Source organism: Lycorma delicatula, chromosome 1 (genome assembly GCF_047948215.1).
Source record: "Lycorma delicatula isolate Av1 chromosome 1, ASM4794821v1, whole genome shotgun sequence".
NCBI classification, from domain to species: domain Eukaryota; kingdom Metazoa; phylum Arthropoda; class Insecta; order Hemiptera; family Fulgoridae; genus Lycorma; species Lycorma delicatula.
Window position 1 is genome coordinate 54,993,022 of NC_134455.1, and position 7,931 is coordinate 55,000,952.

Below are 7,931 nucleotides of genomic sequence, written 5' to 3' on the forward strand. Positions count from 1 at the left end.
TACCCTAAAGCGAGGAAAATTGTTAGCTGTCGAGCACCTTGACCGACAGTGACTTATGCAAAAAGCAGCTGCGCCCCTTCGTCATCGAAAGCTTTTCCTTTTCCTTTTTAGCCTCCGGGAATTATCGTTCCCGTTATGTCGGTCATATTTTCAGGTGGGTAGTTTATTTATTTAGACTACCCTCCTGGGTTGGTAATTTATCAGGACTGCCTTTCTGGTCCTTGTTAATTGCTTACGACATAATTAATTTAATAATTCTAGTTTATTTAGTCTATTTTTGTAATAGCTGTTTGTTTAAAACAACTGTTAATTTGCCGACATTTTGTTTATCTGAGAGCTGTTGAATTGTATTTCTACTCAGTATTTAATGGTTAGATTTGGTCAGTTAAATACACAGGGTGCCTATGTTGTTCAACTTGAGCTTGGTGAGACAGCGCTACTTCGACAGTTGGATGTTGCTCTGTTACAGCATCCTTATTTGACGAACTACCAGGGTTTTCTCGTTAGAAGAGGTTTTAGTTTGGTTCAGACAGTATGTCCGCTGAATTGTGTAGAAAAGTTGATTGCGTCTTCATTCGACAGCTCTCAAATAATGTTGTCTCATCATTATGTTGTGGTCCGTGTGGATGTCCTGAACTTGCATCTGTATGTTGCAAGTTCACATATTTCCATACAGAGATCCTGCTGATCGTCATCTTGAGGTCTGGGATAATATCCTTTGAATCTATGGTGCAAGTTGAATCCTTATTGGTACGGATGTGAACGCTAAGTCACTTTTGTGGTATAGTGGTTACACCGATGATGATGGAGAATTAGTAGAGGGCTTCTTAGCCCAGTATGGTCTTCAGGTATTTAATATATTTAGGGAGTTGTCCATCTACGCAAGTAATGTAGATGGGCGACGGTTGTTTGGAGGAACTAATGTCGACGTTACCGTTGGTAGGTATATCCCTGCCAATGTTTGTAACTGGAAGTTGATGATTGCTCAAGCGATCATCGATTGATTCGTTATGAGATTGCTGGTGGTTTGGGTGAGCGCTACCAATCTAACGTTCCGGTTCAGCAAAGTCATTTTCTGTACAGGCATGCGGAATGGAAAAAAATTATTGACTTTCTATCGGCCAGGCTTCGAGTTTTGGATCGGAGTCTGGAGGTTCTGGATTTGGAGGACCTGGCAGTGAGTCTGTCAGCGGCCTTTATTGACGCCGCCGAGAATTCATTTCCCCGCTATTCTGATCGAGAGAGGCTTGCTTCATGGAGGCGCAAGGAATTATTACAGACTATCGGTCGTTTGCGGAGAGCTTCTCAACCTGAGGGAGATCCGGAACGGTGGGCACTTCTTGTGGCTGAATACAGAGAGTAGATCTCAAAGTTCGGACAGCGAAGAGGAATTTCTGGCGTCCCTTTGTACACGAGCAGGGGAACAAGGATCCCTGGGGAGTCGTCTATAGGGTATTGGGATACAGATGACGTATGGACTTTCTTTTGTCTGCCCTCTCAACCTGGTTTGACGTAATTTTAGACATGTCTGATATCTTAGGCAAATTAATTGACGATTTACTCCATGACGACAGTGAAGCTGGAGAAACCGCATACCATCTGCGGGTGCGGCGTGAGGTTGTCGATGGAATAATAACAGAGCTCCTTGTTCGTTCGGTTGGGGTTAGTGTGAAAACAATCACACGCGTGTTTAACAAATTACTGTTTGGAGAATACTTCCTTGTATATTGGAAGAAGGGTGTTGTTAAATTGTTGTTTAAAGGAAGCGGCAAGAATACCGTTGTTACTTCGTCGTATAGGCCCTTGACGTTGCTGCCGGCTATTGGTAAGGTCTTCGAAAAGGTTCTGTACCTGCGTGTAAGTGAGAGGCTGATCTCATAAAGCTTATTGAGGGAAAATCAGTACGGGTTTCGTCCCGAAAAGGGTACCGAGCACGCCATACCCCGCGTGATGAGTGTGGTACGAGCTAGTGAGAAGGAAGATGTCGTGGGAATCTTCCCGGACATCTCCAGTGCGTTTAATAACCTGTGGTGACCTTCTGTCGTTTATCAATTACAAAAGAGACAATGCACTGATAGTGAACTGCGAGTAATGTAAAGTTACTTCAGGCATCGCGATGTACTGCTCCGCGAAAGCAGGCATGAGGTAGGCAAGACACTGTCCAAGGGTGGTCCTCAGGGCAGTGTGTTGGGTCCACTGTTGTGGTTGGTGGAGTTTGATTCCCTTCTATGGCTGAGATTGCCCAGTGGATGTCTCATCGTGGCTTACACGGCGATGGGCTCCTACTGGTCGAAGGAAGCTTGTGGAGAGAGGTTAGGTTCCGAGCTACCCAGGCATGCAGGATACTTGAGTTGAGGGGGTCATTAACATAAGATGGTGTTCAGCCCAGAGAAGACCACTATGATCCTTCTTAAAGGCTGTTTGGCAGTGAGGTGTCAGGTTCCTGTTTCAATATCAGACCTTAGTATTAAATATTTTCAAGTTCAAAAGTGCCTCGGAGTGTTTCTTGATGAGAAATTGCAGTTCAAGAAGTACCTTAATTATATCGCAGAGAAGGCCTGTCATGTCTTCTTTGGTATTTGATAAGTGATCAATCATGATTGCGGTCTTAATTTTAAGACTATTCTGTATAAGGTTGTATGCGAGGCAATTATGCTATATGTGGCGCCTGTTTGGGTAGATAGGCTAAAATTTAAAAGCTATCAGGATATATTATTAAGAGCTCAACACCTTATATTATTTCTAAGAGACGGTGTGGTTCAAACATTACATTTTGAGGGAAATAGCTGTAAATGTTTTAGTCATTTGCTGTAGGTTCTGACATGTCAGCACAGAGCAGTCTTTTGAGTCATACAATCAACACATCAAAATTGTTTACATGTTCGCTGTGCATGCATTTACTGTAGTTTCATTCTATAATGCTAAAATCAAGGAAAAAATGTTTATGGGTTCCGAAATAAGAACTTTGATTAAATGGACAATTTGAGGAACTGTTAACCTAAGTCAAAAAGTCTGCGAGAAGGTCATTTAAAAGTGTTGTGCAAATCGTTTTAGTTGATCATAAATACTCCAATTATTTTATACATATAAGTGGGTATACATGTAAATTCTTATATTTCTTTCAAAGTTTACTTTTATATAAAAAAAAAAAAAAGGTGGGTGATGGAGAAAATCTACTTACATAGTTTAATTCAGCGTTCAAGTTCTATCAGGATCACATATTTTATTCGTTATGCCAAAAAAAGTTTAATTTGGTTCCTCTGTGTGTATACAATGAAAAGACAAATGAACTTCACATAAATTAAGATGAGATTAAATAGGATGAATTAGGAGGAACAACCTAAAATGAGAAGTTTTACAAGCAATAAAAACTACAACAAATGGAAAATTATGAGATTAATTAAAGGAATTTACCTGAAATGTAAAATAGCTGTGAATGTATAAATTGCACAAACTAAATTGTTCAGCATGGAAAATTGAGTAAACCAAATGTGCTATCTAACACAGACCATATTAACTATATATATTGAAAATATAATAAATAATGCTCTGAAGAAGGTGAGGGGCTGAATGTTGGACAAAGAAAAATAGACTATAAATTGGTTTTAGAGATGAAACACTGATTATTCAAGAGATTGTGTGAAAATTAGAAGGCTATCACAGAGGGTGGCATGAAAATGAATGTTGCAGGAACTAAATTGTGTTCATCGTAAGAACTATCCTAGCTGTTGTTTGTAGTAGTGAGATTTTACTGCAGCATATGCAGTTGTGTCAGTGCAGTAATGTCTCGTGTGACCAATGGGGTTGGTCTAGTGGTGAATGCGTCTTCCCAAATCAGCAGATTTTGAAGTCGAGAGTTCCAGCGTTCAAGTCCTAGTAAAGCTAGCTATTTTTACACGGACTTGAATACTAGATCGTGGATACCGGTGTTCTTTGGTGGTTGGGTTTTAATTAACCACACATCTCAGGTATGGTCGAACTGAGAATGTAAGACTACACTTCATTCACACTCATACATATCATCCTCATTCATCCTCTGAAGAATTATCTAAACGGTAGTTACCTGAGGCTAAACAGGAAAAAGAAAGAAAGCTCTTAAAGTGAATCGAGCTTAAAGTAATGAGGGTATATTGAGGCAATGAATGCTTGCACAAAAAAAAAACAAGATTGAACAAGTACAGAATCTTAAATACCATAATAACGGAGATTAAAAATGTGAAAACAAAACAAAAATAAGAATAACAATGGTTAGGAAGCATTTAATAGAAACAAACCGTTACATAATAAGATGAAGACTTGAAGTAGCATCTTGTGAAGTGTTGTGTTTTGAGTGTATTTTGGTTTGGATGTGAAACATAAACACTAAGGCAAAAGAAAAAAGGAGAAACTGGAGGCAGTTAAAATGTGGATGTGGAGAAGATCAGAAAAGAGATAATGGGCAGAAGTGAAAAATTGAACTGAGGAATCAAGTGTAGGAGCAACTAACTTTAATTGAGCTACTTTAATCAGAGCAGATTGGAATAGGATTAGGATTCAAGATTAAATTTAAAAAGTATTAAAAGCCAGTTAAGAGAAATAAATTATGGATGGAATCCAAGATTTACTGGTGAAGGAATAAAATTAAATAATCATTCATAATGTATCTGAGACTGATTGATTATATGTCAAGATCTTAGGAAGGATAGTTAAATACCAATTAACAGGTGTATTGAACTATTTCTCAGCAGGCCCAAGATATGATAAATCAAATCAGTAATATCCTGAGTAAACTCATTATGATGGCCCTCTGTTCCATCATGATATACATTGGTATGCATGGGTGTATACACTACATTATATGTGTACATTAGTACACATATGTATAGAATATACATAAGTACACAGCTTAAATATTTCACTCTAATTTTACAGCATACCATCCTCCAGATATGCATTGTATTCACAAAATTGTAACAGCTCTACTCAGAAAGATAGAACTTATTTATAATATTCAGATCAACACTTGACATTGATAACTGAAGTTTTATGATGATATAAAGTGTACAATTTCTTCACACTTGGGTTACAGTAGTCCTTCGTGCACACTAGCTAATGTCTAGTAATAAATACAAAGAAAGAATTATGCTGACCTGTAATTGAAATAAATTTTAAACTACTAAACATTCAAAATGCGTTTAAAAAAAAATTATTTTAATTTCAAAGTTTTTCAATTGTTAAAAAAGTAAAGAATACATAAAATAGCACACAATAAATAAACAATACGTATGAAGTAATAAAAAGAGTTTTTTTACACATTTTTGTAAATAACAGTGTAAAAATAACTGTCAATGTAAAATTTATGAAGTATTATTTTAGAAAAAGTCACTTGAAAATATAAATATACCTACAAACCATCGAAACTTCCAATTCACATTGTGCACTACATCTAGTAAAATTACTACATTAGTTAACATTTTGGAGCTGTTTACTGTTCCAATAGGGTTAGAGGGTTGCCTTGCCAACAAGCTCCTGTGATGATACAATGTTCATTGACACAATGTGAATGAAACCAGAAGACTTCTTTCAAGCTTGTTTTGCCTTCACTTCTCTGAAAACTAAAAAAAGCGCTCCCAAATTTCTTCTGAAGAAAAAAAATTTATAATTTGAATTGTGGTGTCTCAAATATTATAAATCTCTGTCTTCATATCTTTTGAGTGTTTTATTTTTTAATTAAACATAATTTACTTATCTCAGTAGGATTCTACATTTGAGAAATGTAAATTTACAATTGACTCTCTTTCCAGCATGAATTATCATAATATTCAGGTAATTTTCCTTACCTTACCTTACAATAATAGAACAAGTTTAACTATTTATAATACTCTCAAATTCCACACATATTCCCTGCACCTTGTTATTCATCATTTTATTATCTTGTCTAACATACTTGTACTTGATCTTTGCATAACTTTCAATTTTTCAAATCTACTTTACTCAAGAAATATATTTTGAATTGTATTACTTGAATATTTTGTTACATAAATGAATTTCACATGAAATATCCTAAATAAGTGATGTTTATCTATTCAGTCAAAAAAGGTTATAAATGTAACTTTTGTTTCTGCCTGATATTAATTTCCTTACTTCAACTTTTCACTATGTCATGGAAAATAATGACTGAGTTGAATGGCTTGAGAAGTGATGACAATATAGATGGCAGGGATGCCTGTTTGAATTTTCTACAGCTGATATTATGATTTAATCTATTTTTACTGATGATTCATTACATTTTGGAACCAAAAATATTTAGAATACCAAGTTATATTCTATAATCAAAGATATTAACTTAAAAATCTAGAAGGTATACCTTCGCGATTGAGTATTCTTCTACTTAAATGAGAAATATAACTTTTTGGTTGATTAACTTCCTGATTTGAATAAGATCTTTCGGAAATATTGCTTATTGCCTTCATCAGTGATGTTGTAAGCAATTGATTCATTTATGGGATAATTTATTTAATTTCACTGGGGATTTACGAAACTGAAATGTATTGAATATAGGTTGAACCAGAGATTTGTAAGTGCTGTTGTTATGTAGTACACCACAGTAGGAAAAGGAATACTTATAAAAAATAAAGTAAATTAAGAAAACAGAAGAGGAAGCTTTATATTTCTATCTAATAATGCAAATCGGGTACATTACACTTTTACCATATCTAAATTTATACTCCTAGATTTCACTATTATATATATTTTATATATAAATTATAACTTATAAAAGTTTAAATACCTTTACTACTCATTAATTTAAAGTCTACTATAAGATATTTAAACCTTATTTGTTTTAAAAATATTGGTTAAAACGGCTAGTGACAACAGCCGGATAATGAGATAATAAAATTATATTTTATGTCAATGAATTATCATGTATTAAAGTGATTCTTAACCTTCTTCTTTTATGTAATTTGTCTATCATATTAATTTATTTTATACATAAACTGAATAATATTGCATACAACATGCAAATTCATTAAATGGGAGGTTTGACCTAAAGTTAGAACAATATTTGAAGTTCTCATAATGACTTATTACCTTGAAAAAAATCATTGTTTCTTATTCAACAAATTTACACCGGAAAATAAATTGTGATACCTCATTCCACTTTTTATAACTTGCATAGTGTATGAATGTGATTTAAATTAATTGCTACTATCTGATTTTAGGAAAATAAAACTGTTGAATGAATTTGTTTATTTTAGAGATAGTAATATTGATTATTTTAATTATTTAAAAATTACATGCGTAAGTATTTTAAATTAAATTATATTTGATTATGAAAATAAGGCACTACAATTTTTGTACCTACAACATAACACTCAAAATTGACAAAAACAGATATGATAGGCCAACACCAACACTAACTAAATATAGATGACTACAAAAAAAAATTAATGTTGAAAATATTTCATTTAACAGTGAAACTCGCAAGAGATATGATTTTATTGGACTATTCTGTATTTGTGTTAAAAATAACTTAATGATTGTCTAATACATCAGCAGTTTAGACCCTTTGGTTATTTATAGTTCTGTATTTTTTGAAAATCATGACCTTTATATGTTGCTCATAGTTTTATATAAGAAATGCAGATGACAGAATTATTAAAAGGTACAGTCTTCTGGAAAACCCTAAATTTCATAGGTTATATTATTTTTAATTTAAAATTTGGTAGCTGGACAATTCTTATAAAGACTTTGTTTTAGATGAATTTACAAAAAGAAGTTTACAAAAAAACAGATTAGATGACTATGGACATGGAAACTAGCTGATTACTTTTAAATCTTATTTTTTACAACAGGTTTAGTTATGAAGTATGGAGACTGTTATATATTTTAGAATGTAAAAAATAATTCTGCTTGGATGCATATTACACAGGGCTGATAGTTATGCCTTG